This window comes from Copidosoma floridanum, unplaced genomic scaffold, assembly GCF_036245765.1.
Source record: "Copidosoma floridanum isolate Cflo_tuat_1 unplaced genomic scaffold, Cflo_Japanese_pri ptg000006l, whole genome shotgun sequence".
Taxonomy (NCBI): domain Eukaryota; kingdom Metazoa; phylum Arthropoda; class Insecta; order Hymenoptera; family Encyrtidae; genus Copidosoma; species Copidosoma floridanum.
In genome coordinates, this window is record NW_028321883.1 from 17,473,757 (window position 1) to 17,487,661 (window position 13,905).

Below are 13,905 nucleotides of genomic sequence, written 5' to 3' on the forward strand. Positions count from 1 at the left end.
GCATGGGTACATGAAAAAAAAAAATTTATTACTTGGAAAATGGTACTCTTTCTGTTTTTATGAGAAAACAAAAAAACCTACAGATGTTACGTAACAGTTAATTGTTAATTCATGTTTGGGTAATTAAGTTATTAAGTTAAATATTGCGTTACTTTGTTCATTGTAACTCAAATTTTCAAACTATTTTTTTTAGTTTTAGAAAATTTTTGCTTCCCCGTTTTGAGCTACAATTTTACAAAATAACGAAGTAAAGAAAAAAGAAAATGAAAAATATAGACTAATCATGTATTTAATTTTTCTTAGGCTGTTGAAGACAAATCCGTAATTTTAAACTCTTCATCTACGTTCACCATTGTCACTAATAAAAAAACACGTGAAAAATTGACACATACAATATTGTGCTGTAGATGATGATTTAGCTCATACCGTACAGCTGAGTTGCTTGTATTATTTTATTTTTTTATTTTTCTATCTTACGTTACTAAATATACAAGTCAGCAAAGACTAGCGTAATTTCTTTTATTCCATTGTAAAACCACGAGCTAGCTTATTAAATTTTATTTAATTTCGAAGATTGTAATATTTATACTCCTATAATAATAACTTCAATGTACTGTAGTTGTAAATAACAGTTTCTGCCCGCCGTTTTCGTTTCGTTGGATAAAAATCCCCAAGACAACAATGGAACAAGCAAAAACACAACTCCAGCCTCAAAACAAGTGTAAAATCTACAAAAAGAGCTATCAATTTGCCACACTCCTCCAATTAGGTCCCAATTAATCGCCCATGTAGCTCTAAAAGGCCCCACGTATGCCTTCTCTTGCAAGCTCATCGCCATCGCGTCGGCACGCGTTCGTCCACCCACTTACTCAAGGTACCCTTTCGTTACCAGAGAAAAAAGACATACTTGCCGACGTAACCGTATATAACGTGGGCGCGTGTCGGCCCCGCCATTTTACCCATTCAGCAGGAAAGAAGAAAAAAAAAATCGGGACTCTCCCCCACACTCGCATATACATAATATGCGCGGTGCGTACAATGAGAACCGAGTCTCCCATTCGACGCGTGCACCAAGTCCTGGCGCCAAATATAACAGAGTCCCTCCCTCGCCTCTTTTTTTTTGTTCTCTTGTGCAGGGACTTTTTTAATTTTATGCGAGAGAGCCATAAAGACGCGGAGGTCCTTTTGTGTGCATATGGCGGAGTTCTACATGGCGGAAGGGTTGTGAGAGTGCAGTGTTTGCACGCTACCTTGGATCATCGAGGAGTTGATGATGCTTCGTTTTTTTTTTTTTTTTTTTTTTTTTTTTTTTTATTAAAGTGTGGAGGAAAAAGGATTTTCGATTTCTGAAGGAACGAGTGTGTACGTGTGGTGGATTGGTTGGGAGTTTTTATCCTAATGGAATCAATGGACGTGTGTTTTGTGTTTGAGGTACTATAAATAGGTTTACACCATCGTTACTTTTTTTATTTATTGTATACTTTTAGGAGATTACAGATATCCTATTCCAAAATATTATAAGAATGTTTGGCCTCTAATGCAATCAACTTTGGAAACTGTACCTTTGAAACGTCAGTTCTTATATTTACTCCATTAAAGAAAATTACACTCGTTATCTCTTTCAACAGGCACGTCAAGACGTGTCGTAATGTAGCACAATGTGGTTTTTTTATAAGACGTGCATTGACATGAAATAACATTTTGACTAGAGCAATTATTTATTTTGTAGAATTATTTTTCTCGTTACTAACTTTGTATAGTTCTGTTTTTTTGTTAGTTTATGGGAGACTTGCTCAAAATCACAATGTTCATGGAGTATTGTGCAACAATTATTTTTTAAAGCGTCTTGTAATTACATAATTTACTTATATCCTTTTAAAACATAATTGTACTCAATTTTTTCGTGCTGTATAGACATACTACTACCTAAGTTTTTTGTTTTAAAATAATTAAAATAACATGTGGAAACTCCTAAATAAATCTTAGATAAAAAAGTTTAATTAATCTAAAACGTCAATTAGTCGTTGAACCCCAATAAAGAAAAAATGTTTTGTGTAACAACATTGCTTAAAAATCATTCAACAGTTGACCTATCAATTTTCTTCATCGTTACTTTATCACGTGACGAATTAATTCTATTCAAACAACAACTCCATTACGCTCGTCATATCCTTCTCGCGCCATCTTCATTACCACAAAAGCTCCTGAGGAAAAAAGAAATAAACAAAAAATCGATTTAAGTCGACGGAAAACGATGAAAAAATACTCCAAGCCCCTTCGCAAGAACCAACGATCGGCTGATCGCCACCTATCCTATCCAGAGCCCAGGCATGCATCGATAACACAATAGTACCAAAGAGCAGCAGCGAGGTAACGAGAAAGCTGGTCCTTGATTATCAAGAGACGCGTTACTTCGTTCTCCGTATCAAAAGATCTCCCCCCCCTTTCCCCCAAGGCACTCCCCATGCCGCCATTTTGTCATTAAATCTCCCAATCGCGAGTCACCATTTACCAGCATACACATACACGCATGTAAGTTTGCGTTCCGGCTGTCGAGGGGCGCGAGAAGGGAGTCCTCCTGGCTTTGGAAAACATTTTTCTACTAATGGTTCCAGGGCTCGTCCCTCGCCGGATATGGCCCGTTTCTTCCTGTGCGCGTGTGTGTCGGGAGCTTAGAAGTGGATTATAGAGCCCGAGAAAGCCTCTTTGTCGTGCGAGTGTGAGAGGAATAACGGGATGGGACAAGAAAACGAATCGGCGACGGCACGTCTACGAAGGGGTGGAAAAAGTGGAGGACGACTGTGTATAGGGTTGACGGTGGATTCCCAGAGTCGCAGACGACCCTTTCGATGATTTTTTTTTTTTCTTTTTCCGAAGCGCTTGGGACTTTGGTTTTTTTTTAAGGTGGTAGGGTACGTAGTATTGTCTGGAGAATAATGTGTCCACTTAACTAATTGAACGACGCCGGTGAGCACTCCTGCATTGGAGCTTGCAGAGACGGCACGTGCAAGCTCGGCTTCCTTTGTTTGCGTTTGCAAAAGTAAAGGTAGCGTACTTGTTTTGGAAACGGAAGTTTTTTAGAATTTCATGGAGATGATTTTTTGTGATTTGTAAAAATTGGATGTAGATTTGGTGGACGCGCTTTCCACATTTTTGTTGCACTGGTGACTATGGAGGACGTACTTCCTGGCCTCGATTTCTATCAGCTTTTGTTGTCGATTGTATTTTCTTTTTCTATCCTCTGACTATTTCATAGGTATAGGAGAGTGTTGAAACGAATATTGTTATTTTCCATCAGATTCTTAATCATTAGAGGGAGTATCTTGTTTTACCTCGAGAAAAGAATTAATTTTGAAAACTCCCCTTTCAATGGGTTTGGTTTGAAATTTAGTGTGGAAAAAAATGTATTCAAAAGACAGAAACGGCATACAGGTCGTGAATTCAAGTCCAATTGCGTTGCTACTTGGTACAATTTGTATATGAATAATAAACTGCAACTAAATTTGTAACTTGCACAATTACTATATCTTTAGTTTTTTTTCCATTTAACTTTTCTTGGATGGACTTTTTTTTATACTATTATACCTAATAAACTATGACATTTAATCATTAGTACTTAAGGATACATGCATCAAATTTATAGCCGTATACATTTTTTTTCAAACATTTGAAAATTTTAATAGATATCCTCAACTACGTGACGTGTCAACAACTTTGTATATTTAATTTTGCATCGTTAATTTATTCAGTTGAAAAGATTTGTGTTTATTAAATGTATCTTTGACCTTATGTTCATTAAAGTATGACTTAATATTGTCGGGCTTATTGTCTCGGACGGTACTCGGTGGTTTATATTGCAGACTTTTTTTCTTTATTATTATTTTTGTTTTAACTGAATTTTGTTCGTGAATTAACATAATTTTTTCATACGAATTTTCAAACATGAGATATCTTTCAGACGAAATAAAGCAAAAAAAAATACAAATATTTCCTACAAACAAGTATGACATACTACGCAAAACGCAACATCAAACCATTCTCGTATTTAAAGATGGCTCTAAAATACGCACTCGTCATCTCAATTTTACATCTCAAACTTCACTGCTCCCTACGAAATAAGATCCCCCATCACTACAACCCTCGTGTCAGTACACCATCCATGTATCCTCCTCCGTTCAGAAGCAGGCAATTAAATTATCTCCCCCCTCCTGCTCCAAATCCAATAAATCACGAGAGCGCACATTGCGTCGTCAGCTCTTCCAAATCTGAATCCAAAAAACAATTATGGACCTACATGACGTTCACAGCCGCCAATGAGCACTTACGAGAATTTTTCCTCCTCATTAATTTCAGTGGAAGATTCTCCGCTTATCAAGAACCCGCGAGCACCGAGTGCCTCCAATCAGGGTCCATTCTCCTTTCATGCGTTTTCCGTCCTGGGAATTTGAATAATAAATTATCCGCTCTTCTTATTACTATCTCTCGCTTCGAGACTCATATAATACAGAGCAAAGAAAGAGCGAAAGTTTCATACAAATCCTCAACCTATAAACCCACCAGGCGTCCCTTTTTCCAACGACGCGACGTCGTAGTAATTCGGCTCGTTAGCCCAGCTATAAGGTATTTCATCGCGAGCAGAGAACACACCGAGGCGCGTAAGCTCTTGCGTGCCGGGGAGCCATGGAAATCGAGTGAGATTTCATATTTAAATTTTATAATTGAGTTTGCTCGGGGCTTCCCGCCTCCCTTTTGAGAGCAATAGGCGTTCCTGCAACCCAGAGCTTTCTCTCTCGTTCTCTTTCACGCACTGCCATGTTGATTTTTGCGCATAGCCAGTAGGCACCCGTAGCTCTCTTTTATCTTCGTTCTTAACTGCATTATTCTATTGCTCTACTGGTGCTCCTGCAAATGCTGTTTCTCTACAAGCTGCTGCCATGAGCGACTTCGTGTAGCCCCTCCTCCATCTATTCTTTATATATGAAAAAATACACAAAAAATATCTCGCTTCTATCTCCTATTTTTAAATAAGAAATTTTTTTAAGCAGACCATTAAAACTGGGCTTATTTAACTAACAATGAATTATGATGGAAAAATCATGAAGATGGGTAAATGGAGGTAACATCCTTTTTTCGTGACTTGCATGCTAAAATTATATATTTATACATATTATATACATGTAAAAATTATTTTATGTTGTTACTTTTATTAATTTTTTTACCATTATTGGCAGCTTCAATGTAGTTCCAAAAAAAATCTTTCAAAATTAATGTATAGTTTTCACAAAGGACTATCGATCGTCATAAGATGCAACAAAAAATTTTATCGATTATCTGACTAAATGGGAAGTATCTCAAATATTTAATTACAAATATTGTACTGAGATTTGACATTGGTTTTAAAATTTATTTCATAACCATTTATAAAACATGCTATGAATATATGTTTATTAAATTTCAAAAGTATTTGTTAATTTGTATTAATAATTTTAGTAATAGTAATTATTTATTAAACTATTTAAAGTGATTATTTCTTCACAAACTAAATATATATTAATATAATTTTTCAGAAATGATTGTGTATTTTAATAATTGTTAACATGATTTGTTAGCATTAAAAAATAAATTAGTTAATAATATTTGCATGTAATTATTAAACGTATGTATTAGTATTAATTAATTAATTTCATTATTATCATTATTATTATTTATAAGTTTTACCTAACTAAAAGGTTATGCAGAGTAATTTTTTAAAATTAAATAAAAATGTCTAAAAAGTCAAATTTATCAGTAAATTTTTTTAATTAATCAAAATAAATTTATTAATTATAAATATAATTTTTTAAGGTAAATTTATATTTTAACAATTTTTAATACATTAATTTATATCAATTAACTAATGACATGATATTATTTGTTCAAAAATTATGTATTAATTAATATAAATAAATATTTTCAAACGGTATGTTAAAAAAATAAATGTTTTATTTAATAAAAGTGTTTTCAAAACCAATTTTATTGGCAAATTTACAGATAAATTATGAGTGCAGTTAATATTTATTGCAGAAATTTGTCTTTAATAATCAATGAATGGATTATTTAATTATTGTCACAAATATTGTTTTATAAAAAAGTTGATTAATGTAATATTTCATTAATAATCCTACATATTACTTATTAATAGAATATTTATGGATGTGATTGAATAAATTGTGCATTTTTTAATTTTAATAAATATTCGTTGACACTACACTTAGAAAAATGTTTGTTTTATTTAGTTAAAATGTCTTGGTTATTATCGACTTTACAAACAAATTAAAAAATAAATTATTCATTGTTAAAATATAAATTCAAGTATTATTTTATCAACAAATTTATGCTTTATAAATTAATAAAGTATTTATTAATACTAGTCAGTTACATGATAACATTATTGAATAAATCATGTATTTATATCAACTAATAAATAACATGTTAACAAATATAAATGATATTTTTAATGGTGTGTTTACAATAAATAAATATTATTTTATTTAATAAGAAATTCTTAAAAGCTATTTATATGAAGAGATTTTTAAAGAAATAATAAATAAATAAAATGTTTGTCAATGTAATATTTCAACGACGATTGTACATCATACTGATCATTAAAACGCTTATCAAAATCAATTAATAAATTATGTATTCATTGTTATAATAAATATTTTTTAATACTGCGCAAACAAAAAAATTTTTTTTATTCAGTTTAGTTATAATATTTAAAAAGCAAATTTAATTAGATTTTTTTAAAAATTATTAGTGTGTATAAAATTTGTTAATATAAATTAATAAATTATAAATTAATAAAATAAATTAATTTCATTAAATATTTTCTACCATTCTACGTACCTGAACAATTGTTTATTAATGTAATATAAATATCTTGGTTGTTGATTTTATAAATACATCTAAAAATAAACAAACAATCTATTAAGAATACATTCAAGTCTCATTTTATTAACAATTTTATATTTAAAAAATGAATGATAAATACCTAATCAATTAATCATAAATGTAAAACTTTTTTCATAAAATTTTATTTTGATAATTAATAAAATATTTATCAATGTTATTTAATTAACTACATAATAACATTGGTAATTAAATTGTGCATTACAAATATAAATAATATTTTTAATAGAGAGTTAAACGAATAAAAATTTTTATTTTATATAGTGCGAAAAGTCTTAAAAGCCAATTTTGTAAACTGATTTAAAACAAAATTATTAATAAATAAAATATTTATGTAGTATTTCGTTACAAATTTTACATTACATCAATTGATGTAATTTCTATTAAAATCAATTAATGAACTATAAGTTCATTGATATATATAGATATTTTCAAGACTACGCTTCTAAAAAATAATTTTTGTTTAATTTAATAACAATATTAAAAAGAGCCAATTTTAAAAATAGGTTATTAAAAATTTTTACTGAATGAAATATTTGTGGGGGAAATAAATTGCATATCATACGTAATAACTTTAGTATTATTTACATTTTATTTACTTATAAGGGATGTATTAATATAAACTATTAAATGATAAACATTTAATTTTTAATAAGTATTTCTTATATATTAATATTTATAAATATTTTAGTATTCATAAAAAATTAAAGAAATTGAAACAAAAATTTAGTAATTATGATAAATATTTTTAACATAAAACAGTGTTTTTTTTATTTCATAAAAACTTGTCGGTTATCAATTTTAGAAATAAATTGATTATTAATTAAAAATACGTATTACTCTAGTTTTTTAAAAATTTGATACTTTGAAAATTAATAATGAATTACTAATAAATTGAATAGTTATAAATTTAATAATCTTTTGATAAAATATGTATTAATACTAATTAAGTGATAGTATTATTACACTGGTTATAATATTATTTATGATTTGATGTAAATATTTTTTTAACGGTGTGTTGATAAAAAAAAATTTATTTGATTTTAAAAAATATCGTGAAAGGCAATTTCATTAGCAGATATTAAATTGAATAATTAATAAGTTGAATATTAATTAATGTGATATTTTAGTGATAATTTTACATTTTAATTATTATTACAGTATTCAATAATACGGACTATTGAATAATTAAAAAAATGATTTTAATAAATATTTTATTAACACTACGTTTGATAAAATAATGTTTGTTCATTCAATAAAAATTCTTTGTTTGTTAATTTAACAAACAGATTTTAAAATAAATTAACAAATATTCAAGAATAATGTGAAGTCTTATTTTATTAACAATTTTTTATTTTAAAAATTATTAATAAATTACTATTAAATTAAATAATCTTTAGTTTAGTAATTGATTAATGAAAATTACGTATTAGCTGATACAAAAAATTATTTTTTACATTGTGTTAAGAAACAAAGTTTTTATTTAATCTGATTAAAAAATCTTGAAAGCCAATTTTATAAGCAGTTTGTAAAACAAATTATCAATTAATTAAATATTTATTAGTGTAATACTTTATTGACAATTTTTATATTATATCAATTAATAAAATATTTATTAAAATCTTTATTAATAAACTACGCAAAAGTTAATAATAAATTCGTTTGTGTAACATTACGCTTACGAAAAATTATGTTTCTTTAGAATAATAAAAATGTGTTGGAAGTCGATTTTATAAGCAAATTCAAAAATAAATGCATAGCTAGAGCGAAATTTTGTTCAAAAAATTTTGTAGTTATTGAAATTCTTGGTGAAAATTGAAAAATAAATATTTAACTATTAGGATCTAAATTTTAATAACTATGTGCACAATAGATAAAATTGCAAATTATATATTTATATGTATTAACTTATGTGATTGAAGACTGTAATAGCTTAATTTATACTAATGTTTCGAAAATTTTGAAAAATAAAAACAAATGTCAATGATGCCACACAGTTTTTAATAACATAGTGGTGGAGGAAAGTTCCTGAATAAAAAATAATGTTACACGTAACTTTCCGTGAAAAGCTCTTGTTAATAAGTACTTATTTCATTGTTTTACAAAGTTGACAACCAATTATTCATAATAAGCAGTCAAGCAGATGCTCAGCTCTACCTGTCTTACCCTCAGACCACGTAGAATCTCTAGAAGTTGAGGAACGTCTCTTTTAAAATTAAAAAAATATGGAATCAAAAAATTCGTCAACTCTAAATTTTTGACGTGATTCATGGAATTTAATGAAGCCGGTAGTTAAAACTGTGAAGATTAATTTTGTTTATTAAAACATAAAATTAGTATTTACTTAATTATTTAAAAAAAAAATATACGAGTAGAAATTAAGAGATTCTTATTACAGAATGAACACTAAATGTGTACATTACTTTAGTATCACAATTTGAAGATTCCTGTCTACTTTTTATTAGTAAGTGAAGAATTAATTAAATATACCGATACGCTCAGTGAAAATTTGTATGCATTTAAGTAAACTAAATTTATTTATTATAAATTTCAAGTATATCATATCTTCTTTAAACTCTATTCGATAAATTATCAAGTTTGAAATAAATTATCTTTCACATATTTTTCAATTATTATCAACAGTAGTTTTTGGGTTTAATAATTTAATTTCAATTTTCCTCTTCAAAACTACAAAGCTGTATGTAAAAAATGTAAATTTTTAAATATTCTCCTAAACTTTGTTGCTTTTCTATCCAATAACTGCTACTGATGCCGACATATATATAAAAAGTTTACATTATATACTTTCCAACGAAACCTGAATTTTTTATTCCACGGCCTGTAATACTACACGAATGTTCATCAACAGTCCGTGCAGATGGCTTTCGCATTTTTCCATTTTTTTCGCTACACAAATACAAACTTATACATTTGATAGTAGCTTTGTACGCGGAGTCATTACAAAACGGCCTGCCAAGTTGAAACCCCTCCCCCTCTCCACACTGTTCTCGTAATATAAGCCCTTGTGTGGTGTGGTTGGTGCAAAATGCGTAGGTACTTGTACCACCGTATCCACTATGGCCTCCAGTAGGTAGGTACAGTCCTCCAAAGAAATGAAAAGCGTAACAGTATGCATTAGTCTACATATACGTAATATTTCCCTCACCACTTTACTCGCTAACACCCGCCTCGAAAAGTCAATAGCACATAAATATGTACATACATGCGTGTGTACATGTATGCATTTTATGAAGCCATAAATGGAAATATGGCCATGTAGGCAGTGCGAATGGAGTAAAAAAATGGCAAGGGTGAAGGAGGGTACGGAACTAACGCACTTCGTTCGTTGGCCGAGAGGCAAAAATTGCTCTTCTCGCGTTACCGCCTCCCTTCTTTGGGTGCCAACGTATGCATAATACAGGGCTCTTTCTCTCTTTCGCATTAATTAAGAACGCGTGCGCGTGCGCGCGCAAATGATTCGCGAGAAAGAGAGAGAGAGAAAGGACAGAAAAAAAAAAGAAGAAGGAAGAAAAGAGTAGGATGGCGCAGAGTGAGAAAAAGCTGGGAAGCAAGCCTGCCGCACCGCGCACGTCGCTACGGCAACACGGCAACCATCTTGACTCGAGTCACGCCTTGACCCCCCATCCCCACCCCTCGCGACCCCCACTGTCGAAAAACTTCTCTTCATCTTTCTCTTGCCTCACTCTTTTTTTTTTTTTTTTTTTTTTTTTTGCTAGCTCTCTTTTGTTTGGGCACAGTGAGTATAAGCTTACACGCAGGAGATTTTTGCTCGTGTAAACTTTTTTTTCGCTCACAGTGTATATGTATGTGCTGCAGACATCTCCGAAGAAGCCAAGCCTACGATGTGTATGCATTAACGTATTAAGAAGAAGAGGAGGAAGAAGATGGAGGGAAAAGGGTTGGTACGACGGCATAGCTTGAGTGTGTTCGTGTGCTTGGTAGGGGGCCGAGGGGTATGACTTTTGTTGCCGAGCTGAGGGATTATTGGGGGTATGGCTGACTGTTTGGGGACTTCAGGTATGTGTAATTGAATGCAGCCATGTTTCGCAGGTATATGGTGATTGTAATAACATGATCGTAATTAGGGGGGTTGGAGTTTGTGGGTAGCGGATTGGAGGTTAGCGGGGTCCTCCTTTCCTCCAATAATTCCCGTTGGTTAAGTTTTTTCTTTTTCTGATTTTATAGCTGTTTCTGTTTTTTGTTTCAGGTTTGGCTCAAAAATGTTGGAGCAGTTGGGAAGTTTGCGGAGGAACGAGTTGGTTGGAGGGTTCGTTATGGATGTAAAATTTTTTTCATCTGCTAGACAGTTTGACCAGCACTAGGAAACAAGTTTTTGTGTGTGTGGTTCTTGCGATGTTGTAAAATGGATGTTTAAGAAAATTTATTGTGAATTAAGTTCTAAGCTTGAATTAGTTATACATATTTGTTAATGATATTATAATAATTAGTAAGACATGGTAATAGAGTCATATCAAGAATATTGTTGTGTCAAGCAGGTAAGTGTAAAGATAATTGATAAAAATAGCATATGTAACTTTTTCAAAATAAATAAATAACTGGGTCTTAAAAATGAATATGCATATTATATGTTTTCGTTCGGAGAGAAGATTTAAATAATAAATAGATGTTTTAATAATTTTATTTATTTATTCCTTTTTACATGAAATTTTTCTTTTCTCAATTTTAATTCTCTTGTGCCTTGTATGAAATCATTGACACAAATATTTTATACTTTGCAGAATTGATACATTCGATTTTCTTCGTACGCACTGAAACACAAGTTAACTTATAAAATTTATCAATCTAATAAAAGTATAAGTAATATTTAACCATGTTGTAATCTTATGAAATTTTTATTATAAAAATAGAAAAAAAATACGTACAAGCAATTAATATAGCTATCAAAAAATCTGAATGAGTTTAAGTCTTGCTTTTTCTGCCATAGAAATTGGGATGTGAAACATCGTAGAATAGAAAACTGATTAAATTCAGGTTAATGAAAACAATGTTAATTTATGGTGGATACAAAATAAAAATCATGTTGATTTTAAACTTAGTACTTTCTAGTAGATAAAAAACTGTATTCATACAATTATTAAGCCATAAATGATTGGCTCGATGATAATAATTATTTGTTTAAGAAAAGTAATTATCTATTAGAATTATTGAATTCTGTGTATCTTATCCTCTTTGACTTTGTGTGTGTAAATAACAATGGTTTCGTAAGCATTTCAGTTACCAATATCCTAGTAATACTCAATAAACCAATAAAAATAAATCACACGTTTCGTTATTAAATTATGTACCATATGTTCATGACAATAATAAGAATAAAGTTTTTAAAATAATATTACTAATAATAGTGTTGTGACACATTAAATACTGAGAATCGTATGATTACTTATAATATATACAATTATATCTTTAATAAATAAATAAAAAATAAGCTTCAATGTTCACAAAAGTCATACAAAAACTCGTTACGCAATATGAAAAATATTTTTCTTTTTATCTATAGTGCATGAATACGTAATGGAATATCAAAATATATACTCTTTTACATAGAACGTGGAAAGGAAAACACATTTCCCCAACAACTCGAAAATGTCAGATTACTTCTTACGTCCTCGAAAATATGGGTAGAACATGTTGTTGAACTATTCAAAGCATCTCCAAAGAACGTGCATTTCCAATGTAAAAAGTTTCTTACCCGTGTGAGGCCACAGAGCTTCCCTTGTATATACATATACACAAATACACTTAGCTGCCTTCGGTGGACACGACAACTTTTGTCCACCGGGATTTCAATGCGGACGACACCTCACCCGCAACGCCATTTTCAATCAATTGAATGGAAAAATATTTATGTCACAACTATAATATGCGTTTGGGAGGAGTCTTTTATTTTGGAGTATTTCACCTTAGTACTGTTACAATGACGCTTTTATGTCTTGAAGACAAGTGACAGTATGATTGTCGTATTCTTGGGCTTGATATATTTTGAGATCTTAGGTGATGGGTCACATCATCAAAACCGTGCCACATTATGATTATGTAATCTCAACTGGGATATTTGCATTTTCTTAAAAGTTGCCAGTAATTTCTTGAAACAATAAACTAGGGTATCTGATTTGGGAACCAAGTGTTAATTATTACACTTTTTGTAAAATGTATCCAACTCATGATTACGTAATTGAAGAATAGTCAAATTGATGTCAATTATTCTATTAACTTTATTATATTAAATAATTTTGGGGGAACACATAAGTACAGGAAGGCTATGGGACAAAAAAATTAATAGGTAATGTTTTGTACTACATGCAGCTTCTCATGTACTTATATATAAATTACCTAATAAAGAATGGGGCATACTAGATTTTGTAAAAGTTTGATTTTTATTTGATTCCATTATAGCTAGCCTTGTTTTCATTCCTAAAGAATTTTCTATACAAGAAGAGACCTCGAGGGAAAGATTTAAAACTATAGTTTTTGTATACAAAACACAAAAAATTGAAAACAAAAATGTAGTTCAAAACATGTTCGTTTTCTTGTAAATGATCGCACGTTACTTTTCAAATGCTGAAAATATCAAACAATTCCATGCAGTTTCTCTACATAAATTCTTTCAAACATAAACATGCAGCAAGTAATGGATAATTATAAATTGATAAAAATACAAAACATCCTTTTACGTATAAGTTTTAGTGTAATAAAATATCTGCTACAATATTTTTTAAATCATTTTGAAATAATACTATTTTATACTTATGAAACATTTTTAAACTTCTAAAATAAATAATTTTTATAAATAGTAATGACCTTACACAAAATATAAATCCAAAGAAATTAATAAAAGAGTTAAATTATTTTTTACAGTATGAATACAAATTAATTTTTATTTGCTGTCTGTATTTTAGGATTCTAATTCTTCTAAAT